This window comes from Megalops cyprinoides, chromosome 19, assembly GCF_013368585.1.
Source record: "Megalops cyprinoides isolate fMegCyp1 chromosome 19, fMegCyp1.pri, whole genome shotgun sequence".
Classification (NCBI taxonomy): Eukaryota; Metazoa; Chordata; class Actinopteri; order Elopiformes; family Megalopidae; genus Megalops; species Megalops cyprinoides.
The window spans coordinates 24,620,556-24,636,524 of record NC_050601.1 but is presented as its reverse complement, the minus strand read 5'-3'; the positions used below and the strand labels follow the sequence as shown (position 1 = coordinate 24,636,524).

Below are 15,969 nucleotides of genomic sequence, written 5' to 3'. Positions count from 1 at the left end.
CACAGCGATACACAAACACAGAAACACTCGACACGAAGCAAAGAAATGATCCACCACGCCAGACCCCACCTCACATCAAAGCAGGCGGATCCAGCTTCAACGCACACAGAGAGGCCTGGCTCCTGCCTGTCAGAGAGCCGCTGACAGGAAACAAAGACACATAAAGCAGAGAAGGGGATGGAAAGACATGAGGCAGAGACAGGAAGCGCTTTCAGCGAGAGCTGGGGGAAGGCTGGGGGGGAGACACAGACTGCCGCACATTCCCCCTCCCACCGTGAGACACGCAATATTTCATCTGGAGTTTCTGTTTCCGTTTTTTTCTGATGGCACAGTTATGTCTTTCGCTCGATTTCGACATGTTTTTTAATCAAAAAAATTCTAAAAATAGAATTTTTGCTTCTTCAGTGCAAAAAAAGGTGCCTCACTGACACTGGAAAGCCCAGGTCCGGATGTAGGAAACCCGTTACTTCAAGTGCAGCGCATGTGAATTCCACAGTGTTGAAATAGGCTGAAATCCATTGCAAAACTGGTAGAAATGTGTGTGGGTGGGTGTGTCTGTGTGTTCATTTTCAGTCATAGATCTCTGTAAACTGACATTAATTGTATCCTGATTATGCCCTGTTTTTTAAGCAAATTTTGTTGGCTTTCGCAATCATAAAAAAGATGGTGTGTTTTCTGCCATCCATAAAAAGGAAAAGACAACGAAAACAACAGATGACAGACCAGATTAGATAGAAATCTAAACAGTTCAGATATAGATCTATAGCTGTGTTTCTGTGTGATTGCAGGTTCTAAACCCCTCCCAGTTACCACCTCCTCCCACACCCACATATGCATACTAACACATAAACATATGCACTGTTTTAGATCTTAGGAAAACCAGACTCGGTTCCCAAATGATAAGCTGCCTGCACAGTGCACACATATGCGCAAGTAAACATTTAAGAGTTGATACCCAGCTACAAAAAGCAAATTAGCATCAGGTGTCCAGAATGGAGGTACTTCAAGAGCACATCGACATACACAAATTATAAGACCATAATGATATATGAGGTGGCAATGTGGCATTGTGGCTCTGAAACCCTGAATAGTAAACTGTGGTTGCAGGGTCAAATCCCATGTGGGCTGCTGCAGCTGTGCCCTTGAGCGAGCTCCTGGGGCTGAATTGTTTCAGCCTACCACCCAGCTCTGCATAAACGCATTCATATGTGAAAATGCAAGAGATGTAAATTGCCCTAGATAAGGACGTCCGCGAAGCAAATAAATCACAAAATAATGTGCTTTTAACACAATGGGAGGGCAGGGAAGCGAAACAGCCCTGCTCTCCCAGCCCATGCAGAACACAGCGTGAAATCGGAGGGCTCTTAACTCTGCCGTGGAGCCCCAGGGGGGAGGCGCGGCTTGGCCGGGTGGGACAAAGTGAATTACCGGGGATTAGGGCCGGATTTCTGGTCGCGGGGAGGCGAGCGGCTGTCAAAATCGGCCTCTAATCCACCCGCGAAGCCCCCGTGGAGTCAACCAACCCATCGCCCAGCGCGAAAAGAACACCCACTCTCTCTAGTGGCCAGGCCTGATCAGGACCCCGAAACCCAGCCCAGACACCCCGGCAGAGAGGGGCCAGGCTCCATTTCCACTTGCTAGGTGTTTCCGACCCATTTACAATTGCTGAATTTGCTAAAAATGGACAATCCACAACTATAAAAAGCTAAGGGCTGTTAAAGTAAGTGGTCTGGTTTAAAAAGCTAAAAGGACAGTTAGATTTTTCTGAGATTTATAGAAGTCCTTTAAAAGCACTTAATAAATCTTCCTCTCATATGTCAAGGCAATGCAGTTTTATTTGCTTTCAAGCCCCTGCAGTGCAGCTCTCTAATTCAGAAGGTCTCCTCTCCACACATCACCAAACAAACACTACTATTATGAAAGTCCTCACTAAGAAACTGCTACAAAAGAACTACAAAATTAGGTGGTGTCACACATTGCTTCGTTGCCTCTAAGCGGAAACCATCTGTGGTTTTAGCATTCAAACATGGGAATCTGAAAAGCCCTGCTCACTGGGGCCGGCTCAGGCTGTGAGGCTATCTTAGGCCCAGAGTTTCAGCTAGAATACATTTTCATCGTCACAGTGACAGACAGGGTTCAAAATTTTCCATCATTACAAAATTTTGCCCGTCATCATTTACATAGGTCAGCAAATCATTGTTCCATTACTATCAAATAGTGTCAGCAGGAAGACAGAATGACACAGATAGGGGTTTACAAACCCTTGGCAATTGGTAATTCCGTTGAATTAATTCTGATTAAAAATCTTGTCATACAAGATTCAGTAACTGACAGGTAATTATATGTGTGTAGTTTTAGTCCTTCATGCGAGGTTCCTGAGGCCACTGTTTCAGACACACACACCCTCCTTCACATCAGTATGTGAATACATACATATATACATGGTCACGCATGCCAGTACATACAAATTCATACACAGACACATACATAAAACACACACAGACAAACACACTCTCACGCACCCGTTTGTGCATACATGCGCACACACACACACACACACATCCACACACACATCCACACAAACATACCCAACTCTCATTCTGTCGTCTTTATGTCTACAGCAGATAACATTGGTTTTGGTGCTTCATGCGGTGGAAAATTCTGTGATGCTTCACTTATCATCATTTGGATGTCTCAAGACTCTCAACCCACTGACCGTGACCACCATTCAAGCCAATCCACACCCTTCAAACATCCGTTAATCTACACAGAATTTTGCACAGCACGACAGTCAATCTACAGCATGCCCCACAGCCTTCTGGGTAAAATAACCAGGATGTCTACAAGCCATTTTGATATCCCTGTGTCTGCTTTTAAACCCCTGCCCAAACACCTGCATCTTCTTTCCTGTTCACTTCCGATAAGAGTGCTATACAGATTACATCATTCTCTTAGCTGACTCAGCCTTCCAGGAAAACCCACAAAGCTTGTATTTCACACATTACTGTTGTGTATTTACAGGGGTGATCCTGGTAAAGTACCTTGCTCAACAGTACAAACCCACCATCTTCTCGTGCTTTCCCCTAATCACTGCCCCATGCAACCAGTTTGCAAAGCATATGGATATTTTTGTTTTACTTTTCAAAGGTGGACCCTTGACATTCAAACTCTATACTGTTTGTCATAACAGAAGGAAAAAAAAAGAAAAAAAAAAGGCGAGCTGATGTTAACTGCATGGTCAGGTGCCTGGCGGGCAGACGCATCCAAAGCCGGGGTCTCTCTGTTCGATGTAATCGCGCATATATGAATAATGCAAATTCGAGGGGGGGGGAAGGAAACGGAGCTGACCTCAGCACCGCTCTCCCTCTCACAGCCACAGCGGATTAGCATTCAGTCAGAACTGCTGTGAAAAAGTAACTCATGCTAAAAATGTCCCAGAGCAAAGAAGCAGCCTTTCACCATCTGCCCAGAATACATCAATCACTGCCGCTGTCATATATATACAACTATGCATATATCACAGAGTTTATCATAAAAGTTAAATAAAATACACTCAATCATATATGCAAAAAACGACATATTTGAAAGTGAGAAGAAGTGATATGACACATTTCTGAAACTTCTTATAAATATTGAAATATTCATTCCTTTTATGCTGAATTTCATATTTAACCATACATGTATTACTTTCTTATAAGTAAGAGCATGACGGAGCTCATCAAGAACAGACTCCCAGTCATTTAAGATTATCTTGCTGAGTTCCTCTTGATCAGGGCTGAAGCAGGAAAAAACAAGGATCTAACTGTCACCATTCGGCTGCAGCCACATTTCTTGCCTTTTTGCCCTCTAGTGGTAAAACATCAATACTGCCCTTGCTATGAGAGGGAGCTGCTCGCCTAGAAAGTAGAAACATTTCTAGGCCTGCTACCTTCAGAAGGGGTCAAAACCTCACTAAGGAAATCTGTCCCGGAAAAGCGACAGTCACAGGACCGTGCTACTGAGAGCTTCAGAGCACCACACCCACCTTCATGATAGGATTCTTCCTGAGCATAACGAGCTTGAGGAGCGAGGGAGAGGCCACAGCCTTCTGCCTCGATAAAGAAAGCGGAACAGGCGCCCAGCCTCGCCTCGTACGACCTCGCCTCACCCTCCGCACCCGCCGGCTCTCCCACTCGCGCCGTCTCCGAGCAACGTCGAGCTCTTCTCCCACCTCTGTGAGGGAGTGTGGCTATTACACAGCCCCCCCCCCGATTCCTTTATTACAGGCAGCTCGCAGTGCTGGCTGAACATGACTTCAAGTGAAGAGAACGCCATGAATAACTATGAGGGTTGATAAAGCGTTATTACCTTCGTGCTGTTTTCTCGGTTCCAAAAATACACTGGAAGCGGCATTCAGCCCCCTTCTCGCTGGCTGGGGATATTATGTACAGCCGTTACTAAAACTGCAGTATAATAAAGGCCATTTTCAGCAGCCTGTATGCCATTCCAGGGCAAGATCCAACACCAATATGAAAACCAGTTGTTTGACTATCATCCAAAATATGGCAGACAGCTGTCAAAGAGGGAGATACAATATTGCTACTGTGCTATTGTTGAGAGGGAGAAGTTTTAACCTCTGCCTTACTGTACTGATATTACAAGGGAGCACCTTTCACCGGTAATGATATGGTGCTGTTGTTAGGAAGGAAATCTTTTACCCTGTATGTTAGTGTACTCTTGTTAAATGGAGCATCTTTTACCCTCAATATTCGTGTACTGTTGTTAATTGGGGCATCTGCAACCTGTATGGTAATATGCTGCTGCTAAGTGGGTGATCTTTTAACCTGTATTACTGTACCATTACTCTTTTGACAAGTACTAGACTGTTGACCTGCGAACTGAAGTGCTGCTGTTAACAGGGAAGTGCATTCACTTGTAAAGACGTGTTAATGTTGTTAGGAGGGAAATCTTTTACATTGCTTGTTAGCGTACTGTGCTTTTAACCATTTCCTTCCGCACTAGCCTTCCACCACATGACCCTCAGACTGGTCCCCAGGGGGGTCAGAGGTCAGAGGAGGCACAGGAATAGCTAGCTGCTAACACCGGAGTGCAGAAACACGCAGTCAAAGGTCAGGGTCTCTCCGGGGGGGGGGGGGGGGTGACTTTGTCACACCCCCACTAAAGAAAACAATCTCCGGGCCGTCTGACCTCAAAGTCAACCTGAACGCCAGGCCACGTCCCCACAGTCAGGCAGAATCAAATCAGCCTGAATCCTTCCTTGTTCATCTTTTTCGGGCACCGCTTTTGATGACATGCCCAGCGTCCTTCCGAGCGACGTGCCCTCGAGCAGCACCTCACCACGCCACCGGAACACATCGATGCGGTGTTTCCCCGTGCCCAGGAGGTGACAAACGGCCAATTGCAGGGACACCTGGCACTTTCCTGCAGGGCAGCAACAGCACAAGCCAGATGGAGAGGGCTGGCCCGTCATTATCGCTCCCTGCCAGGAACAAGGAAGTCAAACCGCTCATCCAAAGAGGAAGACATGCTTAAAGGGCGCTGTCTTCTGGAAATGTATCAGCAGTTTACCCATTACATTATGTTATTGTCACTTAGCAGAAGTCCAGAGTGATTTACATAGGTTACAACTGTATACTCCTGTATTTTTACTGAGGCAATTCTTGGTTAAGCACCTTGCCCAAGGGTATAGCAGAAGTGCCCCAGCAGGGAATTCTGCTCCTGCCCCACTGAAAGTAATGACGGAACCTTTGTTTTACCACTAGGTGGTGGAATGACAATCAATCAACAGGAGTAGAGAAGAGCTGGCCCCTTTTTTTGCACATGATGTGGACTGCTCATCCGCACTCTAATCTTGACCCTCACACAAACTCTGAGAACCATTATCATTCACTGCCCACAGACCCACCTACACACCCCCAGATGGTGTTCCACCGGAATCACACAGACGCAGAAGGCAGTGCCCCTCCTGGCTCTGACTCCAATGCTGGAGACTCCTCAGGGAAAGGTGTGTGCTGCAGGTGCTGCTGGGCCTCACTCTGGGCTCTGGACACTATAGCAGCATTCTTGAGCAGCTGTGTCTGCTGCGGCTGCCCCAGGCCACATTCAGTGTAGTGTTGGCAGCCCATCCAGCACAGAACACAACAATCTGCATATAGCAGTATGCTCCCTTGCCTGATATGAGGCACACGAACACACAAATGCAGATTCTGTCATGCATACAAACACACACACAGACACACACACACACAAGTGCGCAGAAATGCAGAAACACACACACAGACATGCGTACACACACATACCCAAATGCAAACACAAAAGCAGACACACACACAAAACAGAGGGCACACACACACACATACGCGCGCACAAGCAGACACATACACAAAAACACACATGCTCGTGCACAAGCAGACACAGACACAAACACACACAGACTTGTGCACAAGCAGGGAAACAGACAGACAGACACACACACACACACACTCACACACAGATTTGTGCACAAGCGGAGACACACACACACACATACACACATGCATACTGACAGAGGTAGCTACCGTGCAATGATGAATCCCGCCCGCCAGCAGGCGAGCCTCGAGTTTAGCGCACAATGCCGATCTGCGTTAGCCCTGAGCCCACGCGGTCTGCGGGCGTGCTGTGCCAAAGATAGCATCGCGGGGTCTGGCTGGCCTATTTAAAACTGTACTACCATCCACACTACCTCACTGCTGAGATATTATATCACCCAGGCTGGCCCAGGGAAAGGCCCTGACCGAAGCTCCACATCCTGTCCTTTAAGGCAGCTACAGATCCAGGACTGAGAGGGAGAGATGATAAACATTATAGTGTACAAGCAAGCCCTGGCCTACAAGGTGAGCCTGTGAATCACTCTGTTACAGTTCCTCTGTAAACAGCACTAATCTGTGTCGAGTGACCTGACTTGAAACTGGCAAGACTGTAGAACTGCTTCTGTTCCGAAACATCTGTCCAGTGCACACCGGAGAACCAATTCAGTTCTGTCCTCTAGAGAGATAGAGTGGTCGACGTGTGTACAGGCTAGACTCTAGTTTATAGGAACCTGTTCAAAGGTACAGTGTGTGTGTGTGTGTGTGTGTGTGTGTGTGTGTGTGTGTGTGTGTGTGTGTGTGTGTGTGTGTGTGCACGTGAGGGTATGAATGCTCGTGTGTTTCTACCCTAGCCTGCAACAATTTGTTTTTTTATTTGCTCATTTCAAAATGAATGATTATGTGTTTTTTATTGGACCCAAATCCTATTTTAAGAAATATCTCCTTGCAACAATGCAAATCTAGGAACAAAAGGTACTAAACATTCACAGTTAACATAAGTTGCATAGAATGTGCATTCAGGACTACCTGGGGAGATGGAATCCATCGTTAAGCAAAGCACTCCAGGAGTTAACACAGACTCAGGATGAAGACTGAAGCACCGAGCATCTTCCTCTTCACCTGGCCTCAGTGTTTCCCCCACAGTGCTCCTGCCTCCCTGGTCATTACGCACCCTCCCCCCCCCCCCCCCAACATCCTGACCTTGACCAAGGCAGAGCGCCATCTAAAATCTCAACCTTTTCTGCCCCATGCAATGGCCAGGAAAAAACAAACAGCTTGAAATGCAGTTGTGCTCCCTTTGTTCTGTATGACTAAAATCAGAGTTTCCCCCTCCCTGGTCCATCAGCCTACAACAGTAGCAAAGGGCGGGGCTGGCACGTGGTAGGCTGGTGGCAACGAGAAGGGCGAAGCCAGCACAATCAAGCCGCAAACAGGAAACATACAGTGAGGGCCGAGCAGCTCCCTCTAAACACAGCGTCCGGTGCAGGGGGGAAGTCCTCTGAACACATATACGAACACCACAGCCACCACAACAAACCACCTGCAAAGAAGAAACAGGTGGCCAATGTAGCCACTCTGCCTGGAGGTGGGTGGGTGAGTGGGGGAGTTTTAAGGACTTAAATCGTAAAACCAAAAGGACGCTTTTAAAACTGAATTTTCCGCCCATCTGTGGGAAGCCAGCGGTGTCTTATTGTATGCCTTCCGAATAGGGGGCCAAATATTGTTACACCAGAACTCCCAGCTCTCTCAGCCAATCCCTTTGTGGTGAAGAAGAGCACACAATGGAGGGGGACCCGGTGAAACATTATACTCGGCCAACAAGCTCAACACTAAAAGGTCTATTTTTCGTTTGCGCATCAATCATTCCCAAAGTCTGTTGAAATCTGTTAGATCTACAGCAAAAGTCAGATCAAAGCGAGTGAGGCATTTCATGCCGCACGCTGCCCAGGTGCGGAGGGCAGAGGCCCAAAGGGGCCGCTCTGGTCTCCGCCCGCCTCGCTCCACGAACAGAGACACTCCGCACACACGCGTGATCAGCTGGAACGTGACCCGCCTCAAGGGCCGACATTACTGCCCGGACACAAGGCAATTAGCGTATGCCGCCAGAGAGAAAACCCTGTCACTTTGACTGTTCCTTCGCAAAATGTCGGCTCACGCGTGCTTCTGTATGCGGGCTTGAAGGCACACGGGCGCAAGGCGAGATGCGCATTGTGTCACCATTGATGCCAGAATAGCGACAGGCGGCTGTAGGCTGTCATTGCACATTCCTAAAGCAAGACAGACACCAGTTACTGGATTAGAAAATTTTCATCTTTTTTATACATTGTATTATCTCTTTGCCTAGCAAACTTAATATGCTGACAATTCCCATATTGTCTGTTGATCTGGCGTCATCAGGAGCAAGCTCCTCTAACCACTTCCCCACACTGGTGCCGTTTCATAAGAAACCGTAGCGGTTTATGGCGGGTGACACACAGTGACACAGCAAATGTTATGCAAATGGGAAGAAATTCTGTAAAACACACGCTAGCCTCTATCGCTCTGTCAGCTGTCACTAAGCATGACATACACTTATCACAGCTTTACAATGCAGGAAAGCCAAGCCCATGAAAGAATTATATATATGATTTTGTTGTTACTTGTTTCCTTCTCAGGCACCCTCATCCAGTGCCAGGTGCCAGGTATAACAGTTTATTTCAATCTTTTTTCACACAGCTATATATTTCATCCAGCTGGACATGTGGTCCATCTAATCACAACAACCTCGGGAGCAGAGAGTGTATCAAATGCAAGGCTCAAACACATTTCTTGCACTACACGTCCCATAGTGCATCAGGATTTTGAACAGAGAATAGGCCCATAATCCTGACATTTTCTCAGCATCTTACAGGAACATGACAGAGCTGCAGGGTGCTGAGAGAAGCGTGGTCATTGTCAGCAAGTGACATGGTTGGACTCAAAACCAGGCCGTATGGCTCAGCCTGCATTAGGAACAAGTGCCTTAACCGGCTGATCCTTGTGGAGGTAGACTTTCCAGAAACACATATCAAAGGAAGGTTGGAATAGATGTTACTCCTACCAGGACAATTGCGCAAAGAGTCCAGTGAAGACTCCTTGCCGGTGAAGCAGACCATGCACTGATCAGATGCCTTGTGGCTGTGGGCAGCGCCCACCTCCTCAGAGCCGCCAAGGCAGAGCGAACGTACTGAACGTTCCGCGCACATGCCGGTCCCCAGAGGAACCCTGGGATTTCATAACGTGCAGCTCATTCCAGGAAGCATGCCACGGCTTCTATTTTTTTGTGTCCCTCAGAAAAGACACAACACAGCCCCTCTGAGGAAAACAGTGGAACGTGTGAGCAGATAACGCACGCCTGGCCTAAACAAGGTCCAGATTTAGAATGATTCACCCGCCCACGCACAGCAAACCTCTTTCAACTTTGGTAAAACACAATAGCCCCCACCACCACCTTGGCACATCAGTACTCCCACTGCTCGCTGGGGGATGCCTGACCAGAGAGGACCCTTAAAAGGGCAACGGAGCTTTAAAATTCCAGCCGAGTGTGGGCCCCGATGAGAGGCTGACAACAATTGGCCACAGTGGGCCAAGTTCAATGTCATTAGAGGAGCAGGCAGAAAATGGCTCCTGTATCTACTGTACGGTGTATTTACGACCCATGACAGAAATAGGCTCCCTGGATTCACGCCAGGGGCAGGTGGATTTCAGAGCCCATGAGGGGGGTAGTAAATGCCGGTGGGGGGGGGTAAATGATAGCGAAGGGACCCCGTGATTTCCCGTGACAGAGCCAACGAAGGCAGGGTCAGAGGGGTGGCTTTCACAAGCCAAAAGAAAATAACCCAGTGTGGGATTACTGTGTTGGCCAGACAGACAGACAGATGGACAGACAGAGCACACCATGACTCACTGCGACAAGCTTCCCTCTCGCCAGACACCCACCCCCCCTCGCCCCAGCTCCCCAAACCCCCCGTAACCCCCCGCCCCCTGCAGCGGCACCGACACACTACTGCCAGACCAGGCCTTCTCCCACCTGCTCCCTTCACTGTAAAACCCACGTTTGGACTCACCACTCTTTCATAGCTCTGTCTCTCTCTCTCTACATCCCCTCTGACCCCTCTCTCTCTCACACACACATTCTAGTTCATCAAGCTGTCTATCTCTCCCTACCTGTGCCCACCCAGACCTCCTTCCCTCTCTCACTATCTCATAGTCTCTACCCCGACAGCTTCTCAGTCAAATAACCCTTCATTCCTACAGCCACCTTTTAATTAATGTGGTAAATAATTAATGTGTTTCTACACACACAGGGGACACAGCATGTCTGGCCAGCTTCATCCTGGGACAAGCAGACCTTATGTACCCTAGCAGGAATGCAAAAACGTTTGAGAACAGGGACAAGGATTTGGTTATTATATTTGGCTGAATGACTGAACCCAGAACTAGATTGCATTTTCAATATGACAGAATGGCAAACGATACTGTTGATTCTGTAAAAAAAATTTGAGGGTTTACAGTGCTGTGTGTTTCTTCCAAGGTGGAAGAAAGTCTTTTGTTCTCTGATTGAACTGCTGAGACTGATCCAAGACTTGTGCTCCTTCCCTCCCTTGTAGTGGGTGGATCTCCCACTGCCAAATATGGTTCTGTATTTTTCAGCCCTTTTTCTTTTTTAGCATTGTTTGACTTGCTTTTGAATAAATCCATGACAAAATTCTAATTCACCTCCTGCACCCCTGCTTGCCTCTCTCTCTTTCTCTACCCAAAAGGATTTAAACTGGTTTTGTTAGCATGACTGGAGTTACCCAAAGTTCCCCTCTCTCTCTCTAAGTCTCTCCTCTCTCCCGCCTCTCTCCGGGCATCAGTGTTCAGGGGCAGCCGCAATGTACCAAACATTGTACCAAACATGCTGTCCCTCACCCACACATGGACCCACAAGAGAGGGCTGCTACTACAGTAATGAAGTTTTACCACTAGAGGCACTAAGGGAAAAAGCTCAACAGGGGAGTCATAGCCAGCATAAACACAGCCTCACTTCCTACCCAGTGGATAGGAATTATAGGGCTGTCTTAAAGCATGGTAAGAGGCTAACCCTAAGAACAGCGCCCGATCGTTACTTCTAGGGATGGGACAATATATCTCACGATTCGGTTCAATATACAATATGAGGTTCACAATTCAATATCAACGTGATTCAATAGAGCCTAATAACAGTTCAGTGACAAAGTATGAATATTCAGAATTGATATTTAATTTTTAGCCATGCAAAATACAAAATAAAGTCTCATTGCAGCAAAGGGCAAGAGCAGTCACCCCAACCGGCCTCAAACCCAGGTCTAAGGGTTACCAAACCTGCAGCTTGACCACAACACCAAAGAGCCTGGCTCAGGTATGGCAGTCAGAGAGCATATTCAGTTGTAGTGACAGCACTCTGTCATACTCCCCTCCCGTTTGGGAAGCGCACCCATGTGTTTCACGCACAGAGGCGTACCTTGTGTATTCGCCCACCATACCCAGGGTGCCCCACTCACTAGTGCTTCACCCATCTCTGGGGTCCCTCACACCGGGGTCAACCTAACCTGGGGGTCCCTCATACGGCTCACACACTGGGCATGCCTCCGATGGTCTCACGACAAGCCATCCCACTACTGACACCATATGTCACGAAGGGCGAGAGCAGTCACCCCACCTGGCCTCGAACCCGGGTCTACGGGGTACCAAACCTGCAGCTTCTACACAACTTCATTAGCTGCTCGTGAAATACGTTGCCAAGGACGTGGTGGAGATACGGACCAGTATGATAGGTAACACAAAGACTAACTTTGGCTAAAGTTAGCAACAATGAAAGAAGACCAAATGAATGAAGACCAAAAGCAACAATGAAAAGATATTTTCTGGTTGTGAATGGGCAACGAGAGACAAGTGAACTTGACATGTGCAGTTAAAGCTCTACTTGGTCAAGATTAGGGTACAATACACAGTAGCAAATATTGCGATATCATTTTCTGACTTACAAAATGGGTCGTAATGTTTTTGGATCGCGATATACCAAATTTCAATTTATTGTCTCATCCCTAGTTATTTCCTTCCCACAAATATGTACGTTGCTGCAGACCCGCACCAGACTGACCTAGGCCTAGCGCTCGCAGCTGAGAACGCAGGTCTAAAGTTTGTCTGTCTTCTTCTCCATGACAGATATGAACCATCTTTCACACAGTCATTAATGACTCGAGACTCAAGTAATACTTATGGAACAGTGACGTATGTCAGTATGTAGTAAAACAAAAAACCAGACTCAGTGCCTACTTTAATACGTCAAATATATGTTGTGAATATTACAAAACATAACAATTATGGCTACTTTAATGGTGGGGTCTACTTTTTGTCATATTTGCTAAATATAAAGTTGTACAACGTGTTTCATAATAAATGCATACAATTACGTGTGTGCACAGGTGGATATGCTTGTAATATGTTGAGACATGTAACTTAAATATATAGTCGACTCGATAGATTTCATATTTTTCATATTTTTGCACGCAATTAGTGCAGAGCCGGGACGAAAGTAACACTTAAACAGATAAACCGATAAACGTCATTTTAAGATAACGTTACAGATAGAGACTAATTTTCGCTGTGATCAACAACTCACATGTGTGTTTTGTCAATATCAGGTGCTATTTTGTACAAATGTGGAACGACTTAAACGGTATAATTTGACTTTAAATGGAAGTTGTGCATTGTTACTTTTGACCCCGTCAGTCGGGACGAAACTAACACACGGATGGGTCAAAACGCAACGGTATGAACTTGAATTGTTTATATTAGTCTTGTTTTTATTAAAAATGTCTGACAATGTCCTTGTTAATATGTAATTGCAAACGTATTATGTCCTTTATCTTAATAAAAAATAATTACATTTCATTTTTAGAACGTAGGGCCTAACAATAAATGATGCCCATTGGGTTTTTCTTTCAGATCTATGTCGATCAGCCCATTAACACATTGCATTTGCTTAAATTCCTGCTTCGAATCATATTGAGTGGTTTGCAGTTAAATATAATTTATTTTAAGATGAGGTTACTAACACTGACCTCCTTGGGACTCAGGCCAAAATAGATCTCAGCCACCCTCCTAATGTATGTCTGCACCCTGTTCTCCTTACGGTATCAGGCACGCTTTAATTCGCTCCCATCACCATTACCAACAATATCTGAGCACAAATACTTTCCTAGAACTTTTTTATTTTATCCCAGAAATCTCCAGGTCACAATGATACAGCTGTATGAGGGACAGAACAGCAAATGCTTCGAAGCAACATTTTCTCATGTTCCTCCACAGGGATGTCCCTGCAAGGAACGGAATACAGAAAAACAAGTAACTGGCTATATTTGGCCTCTTCCCCGGGATGGGTGTGTTGAATTACACGCCGTGAGTGACGGCTAGCAAATCGATGGTGTCATTTCAACCGATACCAGCAGACCGGAGAATGCGCTGCGTGGCCCTCACTGTAAACACAATTAATAGCACATGACACATGCATGTAGCTCGTTACCATCGCAAGCTACATGCCTGCTCCGTTCCGCCGTCTCCGCGAGTGGGAGCTGAAAAATCCTATCTACTTTAACGGGCGTGAACTAAACGCATTAATTAGCCAAGTGCACAAGTTGGCAAAACATCCAGAAGCAATCAGCCATGTACAAATGTCATTTAGCACATCGTCATTGGGAGTTTTGCCAGATTCCACTCCCTGGAATCCCGAAAGCAAAAATGAATGTACCACAGCTAGACATGTTTCTTTTCCGAGCCATGACTTGCAAATGAAACATAGGATATCCGCACGCATTGCCGGTACGACAGAGTTCTAAAACGTCCAGCCTAGGACACACAAGCGGGATTTCTGCGGTCGCTAAGTAGCTGTACCTAGCTGGTTGCGTGTAGCTACAAAGGTAACACATTACGATTCAGATAGTTACGTCATACAGTTCACACCACATACATAGGACTGATACCCCGAGATTGCTTGGCACGTCAACTGTATCACCTGCTGTTTTACAAGCGTGCGGAGGGATTAATATCTTTTAAATATTTTCCAGCCCAAAAGACATGCAAATTCGATTTCATTCAGACACGGTTACGTGGATGCACGAGTATAAGGAAATACTGTGATGATCTCATTCTTTTCCGTCATTCATACGTGTGTACAAAGTTGCCTAACAAGCTCAACGAACGCTTCAGTTTTACGTTTAATAAATCAGGACCTTATTTATTAATAAGCAACTCTATGCTTATTTAGTGACTCTCCATCGCCTCTGATAAACATTACAGATACATAAATTAATACTGTACAGCCAGATGCGAACAGGCAAAGGCACGCTGTGTTCCAAGAACGATGTACTTTTACACTAGAGTAATATTGATATCTCTGCAGTATAGCAGCAGTTTAATATAGCTCCATATATACTTAACACAAAAGACAGAACTTACCCTGGCTGGCAACAAATCTTCAACTGTTCAAAAGACTGGCAATATAAGCCTGTTTATCTAGTAGCTTGAGGTCTCGTCCGTTCAAATATTTGGTGTGTCACTTCATGACAAATGTGCAAAACCAAAAATAAAAAATATATAAATTCCGGTTTTGCAAAACAAACTCCAGATCCAGATCCTGGAATAGTCTCACAACGATCAGGAATTCCCAGACAACCAACGGAGTGTCCTTATTCCATGCAATAGACTGCACATTCCGCTACACCGGTCTGCGCTCAACCCCGGCGCGTTTCTGTTTGCCTGCAGTTTAGTTTGAGGTTCTGAAAGCTCCGCCTACTATCACAGAGTACTCAATAATCGCTGGCATGGACACTGATTGTCAAGTACGGCAGCCAATCGGTGTATTTGGACGTTGCGCTGACCCACGGCACGCCCCGCGATACGGCGTGACTCAGCGAGTGGACCACTTGTTTTAAACAGCTGAGTACAAGCGGTTCTTTACGCGAAAAACTGACATCAGAATCGAAGGGGTTTTTTGTATGGATGATTCATTCACCCACACTGGGAAAACGGAAGGAAGGATGGGGCGTGTATTTTTTTAAAAAGGGGGTAACTAACGGACTTGCCTATGTAGCCCACTCTACAAAATTTAACTTGTTAACGTTAACACGTGTTAATTTTTAATGTATCACGTTTGGCATTTGATGAACTTCAGTGACTTTGTGTCCACATTCATTTAAGTCTCGACAAACACTAGGGCCATAAAACAGCATTGAATGTTTTCAGTTCCAGGCAGAAACTGAACCCGTGTGACGGTGAGAATTGGGGGTAAGGATGGGTTTTAGACGTGTGCGGAGACACCTAGAAAAATAGACATAACCAATGAGAACCGCACACAGTGAACTAATCTCCAAAATGTAGACAAAGCAAAAAACACCGTTACTCATTGAAGCCAGTCCTTACTTCAGTTAGAGTCCCAGAGAGGGGTATGGAGTGATTCTATGGCTATACCTCTGAAATCCACCTTGGAAGTGATCAGTATGAAATTTAAGACTAAAACAATCTCCTGAAATTGATCATCTCAGAAAAGGACAGCATTTATTATTATTATCAGGCTAATCTG

The 15,969-nt window shown here is 46.1% G+C and overlaps 1 protein-coding gene across 2 annotated transcripts in view; it reads right to left on the bottom strand.

Moving 5' to 3' along the window:
• rhbdf1a (rhomboid 5 homolog 1a (Drosophila)) overlaps positions 1 to 15,127 on the bottom strand; it is a 44,946-nt gene extending 29,819 nt beyond the window's left edge. For both annotated transcript variants that reach the window (XM_036553367.1, XM_036553366.1), the window contains exon 1: positions 14,847 to 15,127. The gene's annotated coding sequence lies outside the window, so the exon portion shown is untranslated. The remainder of the gene's footprint in view (positions 1 to 14,846) is intronic.
• Between the last annotated feature and the right edge of the window lie 842 nt (positions 15,128 to 15,969).